This window comes from Ursus americanus, chromosome 24 (assembly GCF_024610735.1).
Source record: "Ursus americanus isolate L20-20 chromosome 24, mUrsAme1.1.p, whole genome shotgun sequence".
Taxonomy (NCBI): Eukaryota; Metazoa; Chordata; class Mammalia; order Carnivora; family Ursidae; genus Ursus; species Ursus americanus.
Genome location: NC_142150.1, coordinates 20,119,201 through 20,134,415, shown reverse-complemented (window position 1 = coordinate 20,134,415; position 15,215 = coordinate 20,119,201). Strand labels below are relative to the sequence as shown.

The following is a 15,215-nucleotide window of genomic DNA, read 5'->3' as shown; positions in this document are numbered from 1 at the left end:
AATTGGCCGCCTCTTATGTGGGCAGCATGGTGCTAGGTGTTTGGGTCTACAACAGCAAACAAAACAGAAAGAGCCTATGCCTTCTCAGAGCTGCTTCTGACAGAGTCAAAGTAAGTCTGCTCCTAGAACATGACAGAGGCCACCTGAGCGACCCTACAGGATGCTGACCTCCCAAAGGTCACAGCAGAGATCATCTGGGAGATTGAGACAAAAGCAGAGAAAGGGCAGGCTTCCCTGGTTCCAACAGCTCTAGGAGAAACTACTTCCAAGTTACGCCACCCTTTGCTTATAAGCATGAAACTGTGCAGAAATACTCAAATGTAAAACCATTTTGCAAAATCACAGAAGAAGTAATTGGCCAGATCTTACCTAATGAGCTATCCAAGCACACCCTCAGGATAAGTTTAGGCCTCTTGGGTGTACATTTTTCCTACATACTGAAATGCTTTATTAGTCAAGGGAGAGAGACTCAGGTTACATAACATTCACCACCCTAAATATGACTTACAAATAAAATACAAATAAAAGTCTGTTCCAGCATTTCTCAAATATTTTATGAAAAACAGGCCCTATGCGTTAAAAAAGGGGTGGGGATGAGGAAATATAGCAAAGATATCCTCTTCTTAGAGATTTATAATGGACATTCACATATTACAACATAGAAAAAGCCCCAAGTACCCATGTTTTTATATCAGGTATAGTTGTAAACAATGGGATTAAAACAGTAAACAAAAAACCAAAATCCCTGCTTTCGTGGAGCTGATATTCTAATAGGGGAAACCAAGCAATAAATAAGTGCTAAGGGAAAAAATAAAGAAGGGGAAGGGAGATCAGAAGGGGGAGGAGGACGTTGCTATTTTATACAAGGTGATCAACAGAGAATTCACTGACTGAGGGACATTTGGGCAAAGATTGGAAGGGAGAAAGCCATGTGGCTTCCAGGAGGAACAGTACCTCAGGCAGCAGAAGCAATACATGCAAAGGCCCTGAGGCAGGGGTGTGTTTGGCAGGTTTGAGGCACAGCAAAGACACCACCATTGGCTGGAGTGGTATGAGCAAGGTGGGGAGTGATAGACGAGATGGAAGAGGAAGCCAGGGCTAAATCACATAGAGATTTTGGCTCAAACTTGGAGTTAAACAAGATGCAATTGGAGGCTTCAGAGCAGAGCTACAACATGAGATCTAACTCACAATTTAACAGGATCTCACTGGCTGCTGTGTTTCATGCAGTCTAGATGGTGGCCGAGGGAGGGAGAGAAACACGGAGACCAGTTTGTAGGGTGCTTCGAAATTCCAGCTGACAAATGATGGTGGTTTGGAACAGAGTGAATACAATGGAGGTTGTGAGACATGATCAGAGTCTGGATGTATTATGGAGGTAGAGCCAGGTGGAAGAGGTAAAGGTCAACGACAACTCCAAGATTTCTGGCCTGAACAGCGGGAACGATGGGGTCACCCAGGGAAGTGAAGATAGAAAGACAGGAAGTATGAAAGCTGAGCTGTGAGGAAGTTTATGGCTTAGAGGTCATGAAGATGAGGAGGGACCAGCAAACAACACTGAGAAGAACTAAGAAAGAATGGAATCTGGGAAGGCAAGTGAAGAAAGCATCTCAGGAAAGAAGGAGTGATCCTCCCTTAAATGTTGCTGTGAAGACAATAAAATGAACACTGAGAGTAGACCACTGGGTTTGACCAAGTGGGAGGCCATTGGCGACCTTGATAAGAGTAGCTTTGTGGGATGATAAGGACGAAAGCCTGATTAAAGGGGATTCAAGAGAGAATGGGAAACTCAAGAACAGCAACAAACAACAACGAAAAAATGGGCAAAGGACTTGAACAGACTTTTCTCCAAAAATACAGAAAATGGCCAACAAGCACATGAAAAGATGTTCAATGTCATTAGCCATTAGGGAAATGCAAATTGAAACCATAATGAGGAAAAAAAAAACCATAATGAGATATCCACTTCATATCTACTAGGGTGTCTATGGAAAGAAAAGCAGGGAATATCCAATATCGAGAAGGATGTAAGGAAATTGAAACGCTTGTACATCGCGGGCGGTAATGTAAAATGGTCCAGCCACTTGGCCCAAACCACCAAACGGTTCAGCAGCGACTCAAAAACTGAAACACAGAACTACCATATGACCCAGCAATTCCACTCCTAGGGATATGCCCCAAAGTACAGAAAACAGATACTCAAAACAAATACTTATCCATGAATGTTCATAACAGCACTATTCACAATAGCAAAAAGGTAGAAACAACCAAAATGTCCATCCGTGAATGAATAAACAAAATGCGCCATATACATTCAATGGGATCTTAGGAAGAAATGAAAGGTAAAGAAATTCCGACACATGGGCACAACATGAATGAACCTTGAAAACATTATTTAAGTGAAAGAAGGTCAACATATTGTATTAGCCCATTTTATAAAATATACAAAATAGGTAACTCCGTAGACAGAAAACAGATTGGCGCTTGCCAGAGGCTAGGGGGAGGGGAGAATAGAGGGGGAGCATGTAACCAGCAAGGGGTGGGGGGCACATTGGGAATGATGAGAACGCTTTGAAACCAGATGGAGCTGGTAACTGCACAACACCGTGGATGTACTGAATTGTCCGTTTTAACATATTAAAATGGTTAGTTTTATGTTAAGTGAATTTCACCTCAATTTTTACAAAGAGCAAGAAAGGGAAGAAAGGAATTGAAGACTGTCTGAAAGAAGACTCTTCCAAGGAGGTTGGCTGGACAGGGGAAGAGGTTCAGAGCAACAGCTGAGGAAGGATGTGTGGTCAACTCGGGGCTTCTTGAAAATGGAAGATAGAGCACGTGCCCGTCTGCAACTGGAGAGAGGGGACCGGAGGGAGAACTGCTGGCAGGAGGGCCTCAATCTCGTGCACAGGAGTCAAAGATGCTTCATCCTTACCAGGAGAGGAGGCAGGATTCAGGCAGGTTGGTCATGGCAGCCGTGGGGGCTTGAGGAAATTGAATGGGGAGAAGGTGTGAAACGGTTATCCCAGAGAGTGGGTGCGTGGTCGGATAGGGCAACAGGGCAGCACTTCTGGGCAGCTTGAACAGCCCATTTACGGTTAATAGGAATAAACTGAGGAATGTAGTCAGCCCGGTTGTGTGGTTTTCTCCAAATGCATTCGGTTGCCTAGGGAAAGGTGGAGAGCTATTTAATTTATTTATCCCTGAGTTACCCCAAAGATATCTGACCATAGAAGCATATTAACAGCCCCCAACAAGCCTACATTAAAGTCTAGTCAACACACAAATAATAGAGAATAGGAAAATAGCATTACCCCTAAATCCTCTTTTCTATGCAGAGCAAGCATTAGTGATAAGGGAGGGGCCAGGTCTGAAGGCCCAGCAGGGACACGCAGGCATTACGAGACTGGCCACAAGGGCACCTGTGAGGGAGAGAGACTGGCTCAGCTGTCAGAGTCTGAGCTTCAGAGTCAGATTTCCACTCCAGCTGAGGGATCTTGGGCAAATGAGTCTCTCTGAGACACATCATGAAATGGGGGAACTCTCACCTGCCTTTCCAGCATGTTACAAGGATTGATGATAAGCTCTTAGCACTCAAGTTTCGAGCACATAACAGGCATCCAGTCTAAGGAGGTAACTATCATTATTAGCCCGTCGGATCTGCCAGATCAACCAGAGGAAAGATGACACCACCAAAACGCCGTCAACCCAGGGGCCCAAAAACCTGTGTACTCGGATGGTCTCTGGGGAACCTCAAAGAGTTAACACAACTCCCTCTCAATTTACACCAAGGAACATCCAGTCCAGATAGATCGTGAGTGCTTTAGCTCAAGGGTTTGCGGTGTTTCTAGCTCCAAAGTTAACGTGCAGAAGAGAAGGCCCTCCGCTTCCTGTAAAACAGTACGCTTCACAAAAGCTGCCGCGCCTCCCAGTATTGTGTTTTTAACTTTTGAAAGAATTTTAGGCTTGCAGAACACCACAAAAACAGTACAGAGAGTTCAGTACCCTTTGGCGAGCTTCCTTCAATGTTAACATCTTACATAACCATGATACAACTGCCCAAACCAGGAAAATAATTCTGACAAATTACTATTAATGACTTGACAGACCTTATTTGAATGCTGCCAGCTTTGCCTCTAATGTTCTTTTTCTCATGCAGGATCCAATCCTGGATCCCACACCGCATTTAGTTCTCAAGCCTTGTTAGCCTCTGCCAACCTGTGACAGCTCCTCGGTCTTTGTCTTTCACAGCCGTGACATCTGCCAAGAGAACTGGTCAGGTCTTTTGCAGAATGTCCCTCGATGTGGGTGTGTGTGATGTTTTCTCATGACAGCGAGATTGTGCATTTTGAGTAAGAATCCCCCAAAGAGGATGTCTCGTCCTTCTCAGTGCATCAAAACACGGGGCACAGCACAAAAAAATTGATACATCCCCTTCCTGGTGTTATCACCCTCGATCTTTTGGCGAAGGTGGTGTTTGCCTGGTTTCTGCACCCCGATCATGTTTGATACAGTGGAAAATAGAATCCCAGCCTTTCTCCTGGTCGTAAGGGAAGTAAGTAGATGTTTCCATTCACATTCCAGCACCCAAAGGGTTTACTTTTATTTCTTTCTTTTGATTATATCGTAGGTTATTTTATCCCCAAATATGTTTAAAAGAGGAAAAGAAGAGTTTTAGTTATACCCCCAGCCACACCGAGAATCCCTTCACAACCTAAGTGCCCCCAAGTCCCACATGAGAACTCAGGTATCAAAAGCATCAATAACAAAGATCGTCAACCCCATGATGAGTACTACGTTCAAGGTTCTTTACATACATCATCTCTATTTTCAGAACTCTGAGGATATATGTTATTAGCTGCATTTGAGGAAAGGAGGAAAGCTCAGAGAGTGTAAGTACTTTGACTCCTGTCAAGCCTAATATGCTAGAGCAGGACCCCAGCCCATCTGATGCTCAGCTTCCTGACACTGCACCTGTTGTAATATTAAGTCTGAACAGTGTGGGAGGAAAAGAGCTTCCCTAGGGCCCAGCCCCCCAGATGCTAACAAAAAGTATCATCCAATCATAATGACAACTACTCTTGCTAAGGTGTGGACGTGGTCCTTCCCTGGATATTCTCTTTTTTAATTTCACAACCGCTATGAGATGGGTAGTATGCTCCCCATTTCACAGAGGTCAGAAAGAGCAAATAACATGCCCAAGATTCAAAACCAAAACCCTAACCTAAATCTGGTCATGCCTCTAATTTACAGAAAATATGCCACAGAGATACAATCAGCAAAATCCAAACACACAAATCCCATAAGCAAATAACCTGGTTTTTTTCCCCTTGCACTTTTATATGATAAAGAGAAAAAGAGAGAGAGAAATAAGGAAGAACCTGTAGATTAAAAGACACTTAAAAGACACTTTTACAAATAGTAGATGTGGGGCTTACTGGATCCTATTTCAAATAAACTGTAAAAAAAAAATAGAAAATTTTTAACATTGGATTCTATTAATACTAAGAATTATTAATTTGTTCAGATGTGATAATGACATTTTAGTTCTGTTTTTAAAAAGTCTTTATCTGGGTGGCTCAGTAGGTTAAGCGTCTGCCTTCGGCTCAGGTCATGATCCCAGGGTCCTGAGATTGAGCCCCGCTTCAGGCTCCCTGCTCAGCAGGGAGTCTGCTTCTCCCGCTGCCTCTGCCCCTTCCCCCCACTCGCTCTCTCTCTGAAATAAATAAATAAAATATTTTTTAAAAATTAAAAAAAAAATAAGTCCTTATTTGCTTTCGGTGGCAAGATGATGATACAGATTTCCAGGAAGAGGAAGTTTGTCACCTACGGCATCTTCAAAGCTTAACTCAATGAGTTTCTCACTCGGGAGCTGGCTGAAGAAGGTTAATCTGGAGTTGAGGTCCAAGTTACACCAACCAAGACAGAAATCATCATCTTGGCCATCAGGACGCAGAATGTCCTTAGTGAGAAGGACCGGCGGATCTGGGAATCGACTGCTGTGGTGCAGAAGAGGTTTGGCTTCCCTGAGGGCACTGAAGAGCTCCATGCTGAAAAGGTGGCCACAAGACGTCTGTGTGCTCTGATCCCGGCCGAGTCTCTGCATTACAAACTCCCAGGAGGCCTTGCTGGGTGGGGACCTGCAGTTCAGCATGGAGAGTGGGCCTAAAGGCTCTGAGGTGGTGGTGTCTGGGAAACTTCAAGGACAGAGGGCTAAATTCATGACGTGTGTGGATGACTTGCTGATTCACCCTGGGGACCCTGCGAACTACTATGTTGACACTGCTGTGTGCCGTGTGCTGCTCAGACAGGGTGTGCTGGGCATCAAAGTGAAGATCCCTGGGACCCGAGTGCTAAGACTGGCCCCAAGGAGCCCTGGCCTGATCACATGAGCATTATGGAACCCAAAAAAGAGACAGTCACCACCGCCGCTATCTCAGAACAAAGGGGTGGTAAGCCAGAGCCACGGCCAAGCCACAGCCAGTACCCACAGTATAACAGGGTCTCCTTGGCAGCTGGATCTGGAGTCTGTATATTGCTCTGTAAAGACCTTTAATAAAATCTTTGAAAAAGAAAAAAATTAAAATTAAAAAAATTAAAAAATAAAGGGAGCCTTGGTGGCTCGGTTGGTTGAGCGTCCAACTTTTGATTTTGGCTCAGATCATGATCCCAGAGTCATGAGATCGAACCCTGCATCAGGCTCCATGCTCAGCAGGGAGTCTGCTTGAGGTTCTCTCCCCCTTATTCTCCCTCTGCCCCTCCCCCTACTCATGCATGAACACGCGTGTTCTCTCTCTCAAAATAAATAAATAAACCTTGAAAGACCTATGAATGAAAGAATATGATATCTTGCATTTTATCAAAAATTATATTAGGGGAAGAGTAGATGCTGCTATTATAGTTGAAACAAACTGGTCATCAGTCAATAGTCATTAAAGCTGAGTGATAGGTAAATGGGGGGGTTCACTATACTGTTTTGCATATTTTGTGTATTTTATAAATTCTCCATAATAAAATACTATAAAAGAAAAAAATGCCCAAGATCATACATATCACAAATGAAGGGCAGAGTCAGGACTTGAACACAGGTGATTCAAATGCCAGCTTCCTCCCACTCTTACTACTGCACCCAGATGTCTCTACAATGTATTTATCTCATTTCAAAGTTTATGTCTCAAAAGGAAATGCCATAACAAATCATTCCTATAAGCCTGGAGTTCTTCAGAGAGAGCCACAGTACGAAGTATGAAATACAGCTGTCAGAGAAACAAGTGTTAGCAGGAAGATCCCTCAATACACCACGGTGACACAGAAACACTTCCGAAACTTGCACTTTGTTTGCTGCACATACAGAGCAAATCAGCAGAGCACGCGCCAACCAAGAGAACCAAGAGTCCCCTAATTGGCAAAGTTTTAAAATAAGCCTTCAGAACCAAGAAGAAGAGCTGTCTGTAAGAAACACAGAAAAAGTTCTCATATAATCTAAGTAGTAACGCATATGTAACACTTTAAATTGTGCTCTCAGATTAATTAAATCATCTTAGGCTCTCAAAAATTCCTTGAGATAAGTTAGAGTATATCATAAGAACCCTATCCTAAAAATGAAGCCAATGAGACATAAAGAGGTCAAGATTTGATACCTGGATGGGGACTCAAAGTCACAATTTCTTTCATTCATTCATTCATTCATTCATTCATTCATTCATTCATTCAACAAGCACTGACTCCCAGCCTGCTTTCTATTCCAAGTGCCTGGGATACAGAGATACTGGAGACCCATGGTCTCTGACCTAGAGGAGTTTAGGACTTCCCCATGCCCTTCGAACAGAGTGTCCAGGAGGGCAGCCCTTCCCCCAACCCCATCTCCTTCCCACTCCTCATTCTGAGTCCCACACACATCCAGGATTCTGCAGAAACAGTGCTGGCTCTAGGGAGCACTGTGCGCTTAAAGCCTGAATGAAGATCATCATTTTCCTAGCTGAATCTCTTCTATTTGCCCTTCTCATCAGCATCCAAAGCAGGGTATGTATTTCCACACGCAATAAATGACCAAAGCAGAAAAAGCATGGTGTCAACTTTACCCAGAGATAATTAAATCACATTTACATCATTCAACGAATATTTATTGAACATTTCCTATAAGCCAGACACGTGGGGGACCAATATGATGAATAGAAGACAGTCTCAGCCATCCAAGAGCCTACAATCAAGAGAGGCTATAATCACGTATTTAACAGCATTGGGGCTGCGCTGTTTTGTGTCACATACCAGTGAGTTTTTAACACATAACAACTTGGAGAAGTCATAAGCCTTTCTTACTCTTTTTCTTGTTTTTCATGGCAATGCCCACTGACCTGCACCTCTCTACAGGTCACCTGTGCCACACACTATAAATTCAATTCAGAAAGAGGAGGGGGCTTGGGGAGGAATAAAAAGGCATCTTACAATTGATTGAAATACAACGACTGGCATCTCATTTTAAAGAGCTTATTTTAAAAGACAAGCAAGCACAGTATAGGGATCACATGCAGCTAGGGGGGTCAGGAGGATGGAGGGTCTGGGGAAGACTGGAAGAACAGGAGAATGCTAGCAACTGAGTAGATGTGGAAGGGCATCCCCGGTGTGGCGGTGGCCCAAGCCAAGTGACAAAGCACCAAGAATAGGGCAAAACACACCGTAGCAATGAAGAATATAATGCATTTGGGTAGGAGCACACAGGGCAATGGCTGTTTCTTGTACGTGAGTCTAAGAGTCACCCTGGGATGCTCATGAACCATCCTGTGTCCCACTCTGAGGGATTCTGATTCAGAAGGTCAAGAGATGGACTCTGGGAATCCGCAGGTGTGGGTGGATCGTGAACGACACTCTGAAAATCAGTAGTAAAGAGGTATATGGAGAGAGACCCGGCAGAAGAGGAGGCCAAGCTTGGCTCCAGAACATAGACTTCGTGGGGCAGGGATCACACAAACAAGTGCCATTCAGTTGCCATGATCAGAATTACACTTGTCAAAGTGAGGTCCCCAGACCAGCAGCAGCATCACCTGGGAACTTGCTAGAAACACAAATTCTCAGCCCCTATCCCAGAATCTACTGAACCGGAAACTCTGGGGTGGGATCCAACAATCGGCATTTTAACAAGCCCTCCGGTAATTCTGTGCCTGCTCGAGTCTGAAAATCACCGCTCTGAGTTCACACCAGCAATGGTGTGTCATGGCCAAAATTGCATTAAAATTCCAACCAACTCCATTTCCGGCTAACCTCACACTATTGTTATTCCATCCTTTCTTCTCTAAAACATGGGGGGGAGGGGTGGGCTGCAAACCAGCATGGTTGGAATGACTTACTAATCTGCTTTATAAGTCACTAACATTTAATGCTTGATCGAGGGTCTGTAAAAGTATTAAAATGGAAGTGCTTAGTCAGCAGACCAGTCACCTGGAGTTCTTGTTAAAGTGAAGATTCGGAATCCAGAAGCCTGAGTTAGGGCCTAGGCTTCTGCATTTCGAACAAGTTCTCAGGTGATACTATTGTTACCAGTCCACAGACCACACCTGGAGCAGCAAGCAATTACATAATTCTAGAAGTCTAAAAGCCCCTGTAGCAGGACACCATCTCCCCACCAGCTGGGCTTTCCTCTCTTATCTGCTCCCCACCCCCACCCCCGTGGTATGCTCCAGCGGCCCCTCTGTCCACTCTCCCCACACACTCCCGTGCCTTCCCTTCCCTCCTCATCAGCCACCCAGTGGAAACTTCCACTGGTGCAGTCCCCTGCCCGAGAAGAGGGGCTTTCGGGGCCTACATGCCAGAGGAAGGAGTTCACGCTCTTCTCCGAGCACCTCCACCCTCCTCCAGAGACACTCTGGCAGGAGCAAGGATCTGGCTCATCTGTTTGCAGAGAGAACTGTGCATTATTTAAAACATAAACTATCAGTTTAGCTTCATTTTAGCTGTAAACCAGGCATTCCTCAGGGCTAGAGGGTCCCTTGTCACCTTCCCACGGGCTCCATCCGTGGAGAACAGCCAAAATCCCAGCTGGGACCACTGCAGTAACTCAGTTAAAAAAAAAAAAAAAAGAAAAAAACGTGACGCCTGCCGACGCCCATCGCTCACGAGCCCGAGTGCAGTTTCCTCCTGCTGCGGATGCTGCGTCGTAGCCTGCCCGGCCGGCTCATCAAGTAGCCGTGGTTACGAAACGTTGGTGCTAGCAAAACTGCAGAGCTGCCGCTCAGGACGTCACTGCAAATATTTATGAATCATGACCATCAAGACACAGCTTCTCATTCACCTCGGGGTCCCTTTCCTGGTTTCCCCCACCAGGCAGTTCAATCGCCGCTCTCTCTGTCCCTCCCTAAGAAGGGGGGGGGGGAAGGTACTTCTTACATAAAACTGTTTTATGAAAATCCACATGACCTCTTTAGAACAGCTCCATCAAAATTAATGAGAGGTTTCTGATCTACAAACTGGGACTCTTAATATGTGAGCTCGGTGAGTAGGGAGTAGCTCTGTGGATGCTCTTTCTTGTGCATAAGATATAAAATGATGATTTAATCACTGGGGAATATTTATCACAAATAGTGTCAGATGATGTACTGTAAAATTTATGCATCTAAAAGCTCGAGTGTACAATATAAAGAGATTGCTCAGATGTTTTGGACGTATTGGCCCAGCTCCATGATCTTAATACTACAACAGGCTCTCTTTGAAGACTTCCTGTTGAAAAAAAGAAAGCCATTCAACAAATTATATTTACTGTGTACACTCAACAAAGGAGAAAAAAATAGCACCATCCTGGTGACTCTCTAACGAGGGACAAGGGAAAGTCTAAGGAATAATAAATCTGACTCCAAGGAAAGATGAGGGAAAATACACCAAGAATAGAAACCCTCTGTGCCTTCAAAATGGATTCAAGAACCACCAGCACATCCATAGTGTAAGCAGAAACCATTGGGTATAAAGACTGGCTAATACAAATTTCAAGGTATGATTATAATTAGCTAGCTATCCACCAAGCCCATTACTCGGTTCTTGTAAAGCTTGCCACTCGGCACTGAAGCAACAATCACTTTTGTTAGGTGGGCCACTTTTATTTCTATGCTGAGATGAAAATGTAGAAGGAAACCATAAAGAGATGCATGGGGGGCCTCTAGAATGGAAACTGAGTCCTGAATTCTAGTCTTTGACTCTCATAGCATCTATAACACCAGCTAAGATGGGGCACCTCACCAGTACCCCAGTGTTCCCTATCAAATTGTGTCTGCTTATTCTTCCTGCGGTGCTGGCCCCACCACTCAGTGGCTCTACGAAGGGCCACCTTTACTTTTGGAAAACACAAAATCTCCATGTCACTCCTCTAATTGTCTGGTGCATATTCAGACAACCTCCACCACCACATTCCTGGACCCATACACAGCAGAGTCCCAGACGCCAATTAAAATTTTCAAAAGGACAAAGATGTGTCTACCTTCTCCTCTAGCATATCCATCCTCCGTGCCCAGAGCACGAGCCAGGCCACCGGGATGAACTCAGTATCTCCAAAGGAATGAATGAAAGCTCCCGCACACCTCTCGGCATATGAAGCCATAACAAAAAAATCTCAGTAAGGTCATGCGACCATGTCTGTTCAATTATTCAACAAGTATTTATTAAAAGCCTAACTTGGATGCTGAGACATACCAGCCCACAAAAGAGTCCCTGCCTTCAGGGAGCTGATATTCTAGCTGGGAAGGCAGACAATAAACAAATGATTGTTCTGTGTCAGGTGATGAACAATGCTACAGAAAAAAGCAAGCCAGGATAAGAGGGGCGGGGAGCCTCCCCGAGCACCCCAGGGTGGTTACCGGAAGAAACCTTTGGTAACCATTAGGGCAGAAATCTGAGGATGTGAGAAACACAGTCATGAGATGACATAGCGAAAAGCACACCAGGCAGAGGGAACAGCCAATGCAAAGACCCTACGAGGAGGGCAGATGCAGAGACCGGAGAAAAAAAGTAGAAGGAATGGCTGGAGGTGGGGGGCAGATAACGTATGGATGGCAGTGTTCTTAAACCTGGGGCTCGTAACCCACCCGCAAGTCACAAAATCCATTTATCAAGTCACCAGCAGCCTTTTACAAAAATGAAACAGGACAAATCAGAAATTACCAGCGTGTACTGCTTGTGGTCAGGTTAAATACTGTTTGGAGAAGTTTGTGGGGCGGGGGGTTTGCTCAGGCACACGCTGGGCATCTGTGCTTCTCACAGTGAATTACAATTTAAAAAAAAACACGAATGCAGTCCTTCATAGATCTGTGCTGTCCAATCCACTAGCCACTAGCCACATGCAGCTATTTAAATTAACGAAAGTTAATCAAAATGTACAATTCAGCTCCTCAGTCACACAGCCACATGTGGCTGGTGGCTACCGCACCAGACAGAGCAGAGAGAGAACATTTCCATCAGAACGCGGGAAGTTCTCTTGGAAAGCAGTTATGGATTGTCCTGGCTCTGAGTCTGTGACCCCTCTCACGTCACCTGATAGAACTACCAGTGTGTCTAGGATGATCCGATGAATGAGCTTTCTGAATAAAAGGCCCTGAATTTAGATTGTCTCATAACACAGCTGGCATCCAGCTGGAGATAAAACCAAAATATGCTGAAAATCACCCTGACACCTACCAGCCACGTGCATGGGCTGCTAACAGTCGGTCTACCTCAACGTCCTTCTCCATAAAGTCACTATTGAAAAACAACCACCCATTATTTGTTTTGAATTATAAGAATTTGCTAGGGGAAAAACCTACAGAATTTATAGAATCCCAAAGGAGAGCACTTCAGGAATGGGCAGCTGACCAACTGTGGTACGACAGCGTGATTTTTAAAAATTCATTTCCTTGCCCTGTGCAAGGGCTGAAACCAAGTGCAACGAAGGCATAACACTGCCACGTGGGACCCTAACGATTATCAACCAGTGTTATCATCAGAAGGCCTGCAGCCCGAGAAGCAGTGATACCTCACACGGAGGGTCTTCAGGGCACCTAATTCAGGGGTGGTCACCCTACACAGCGTGGGTCCTCACCCTGTGGTGTCTGGGGTTGGCTGCTGCTTGAAGAGGGTCTTTTACACGGTTGGGAATCATCAGCGTTTACAGCTCCTTCACTTTGGCCCTCTCCCCTGACAACAATGTAAAGAAAGATGCCCATGGATATGAGGGTCCCATCTCAGGCTCTGACTTCTGTGTAGCTTAGAAAGGAAATGAATGAGCCAGCGGTAGCAGTGTGGACCAGGGAGTGACCACAGGGACGTGGCTGTCCCATTGGGTCCCCCAAACAGAGGCTGCTCCCTCTTAGAACAAGAAGGAGCAATGTTTGCCTTGCATTCACACTTTCCACTGCAGCAAGACCTTGGTCCCCTTCCAGCTGCAGTCTGGATGATGTACTTGCCTTCTGGGTCCAGATGTAGGCAGGCAAAGAAGGGTCCCAAATGAGCATGTTACCCAAGGATAATACATCCATACATTCAAAAGTCAAATTCAGAACAGGTAATCTGACACCTAAGACTGACAATGGGGTGAAATATGTATTTGAAATTGGAACCGTCTGAAAACCCATTATGTATGGCCACCATATTACGCATCCCAGATGCATATTGTGCAATCCAGCATCTAAAACAGGTGCCTAGAACATCATGGGCACTCAGTAAGTATTTCTGAATGAATAAATGATTGAACGTGAAATGCCCTATGCTAACCTAACATGGCTACAACTTTGTCTTTCTGAAGCAGGAAGCAGGGAAAAGTAGATTTACTTTGCCTAATATTTCACCAGTCTTATCAATAATGCACTAAGGAAAGAAACCATAAAGGAAAAGATTCATTGATCTGGCTATATTAAATGTCAGATGTCGAAAAACACCATAAAAGTTAAAAGGAAAATGATAAATTGGGGGAAAATAACTGCAACATACGATAAAAATTTAATATTATGACTCTATAAAGAGGTCTTCAAATCAATAGGAAAAAACATACAGTATAAAATAGAAAAATGGGTGAAGAATGTGAACAGACTCTTACACACACACACATAGCTAATCAACACATGAAAAAACAAAGTTCAGTCTCTCTGCTGCTAGTCAAAGAAATGCACGTTAAAACAACAATATGAATATGATTCCATTTTCAACTATCAAGTTGTCTAAGGTCTTCTGTTGCTTTGCTTCTTAATGACAATACCCAACACTGGCGAGGGTGTGGAGAAATCCGTTCCATCTTACACTGTTCATACACTTATGGAAGAGAATTTAATAGCATGTGCTAAACGCCATAAAAATGTACACCCCTTTTGATCCAGTAACTCCATTCCAGGAATTTATTCTAAGCAAATAACCAGAGACGTAAACAATGATTTATGTGAAAGACATCCATCAGATGTTTATGGTAGGGGAAACCATAAGTCACCTATAAATCCATCAATTGAGGGTTGTTGAATGAACTATATTACTAGTCTATGATAGAAACTATACATCATTTTTTAAAAAGTTCTTTACAATATTCACAATAGCCAAGAGTTAGAAGCAACCCAAATGTCCACTGACTGATGAACAGGTAACGAAAATGTGGTCTATACATACAATGAAATATTATTCAGCCTTTAAAAGGAAGAAAATCCTGACACATGCTACACCCTGGGTGAACCTTGAGGACACTATGCTAAGTGAAATACGCCAGTCACAAAAAGACAAGTACTGCAGGGGTCCATGTATACGAGGGAGCTAACATCGTCAAATTCACAGAGACAGAAAGTAGAATAATGCTTACCAGGGGCTGGCAGGAGGAGGCAACGGGGAGCTGTTGTTTGATGGGTACTGAGTTTCAGATTTGCAAGCTGAAAAAGTTCTGGAGATCTGTTTCACAACAGTGTGAATATATTTAACACTACTGAACTGTTCACCTAGAAAATGGTTAAGAAGGTAAATTTTGTGTTGTTTACCACAATTTTTTAAAAGTTCTCTTCCAAGACTCTGTAGTCATCCATGGGCTATTCATTTCATAAATTACCATACCACAGAACACACTCCATGCTAAATCCATTCAGCACTTGGCTTGATTTTTGTGTGATTCTGAAAGCCATTAAGGAAGGATGTTGCAGAAACTCATTTATACTGATGATCTTCAAACCAATTACAAGGTTAAGAGGCTTCTAGGCTTGTGTACTAATGGAGCATGGCAGTTAATAAAAATACTA

The 15,215-nt window shown here is 44.0% G+C and overlaps 1 pseudogene; it reads left to right on the top strand.

Annotated features, from left to right (window-relative positions):
- The first annotated feature begins 5,785 nt into the window (after positions 1–5,785).
- Positions 5,786–6,495, top strand: LOC123799518 (small ribosomal subunit protein uS3 pseudogene; annotated as a pseudogene).
- The last annotated feature ends 8,720 nt before the right edge of the window (positions 6,496–15,215 follow it).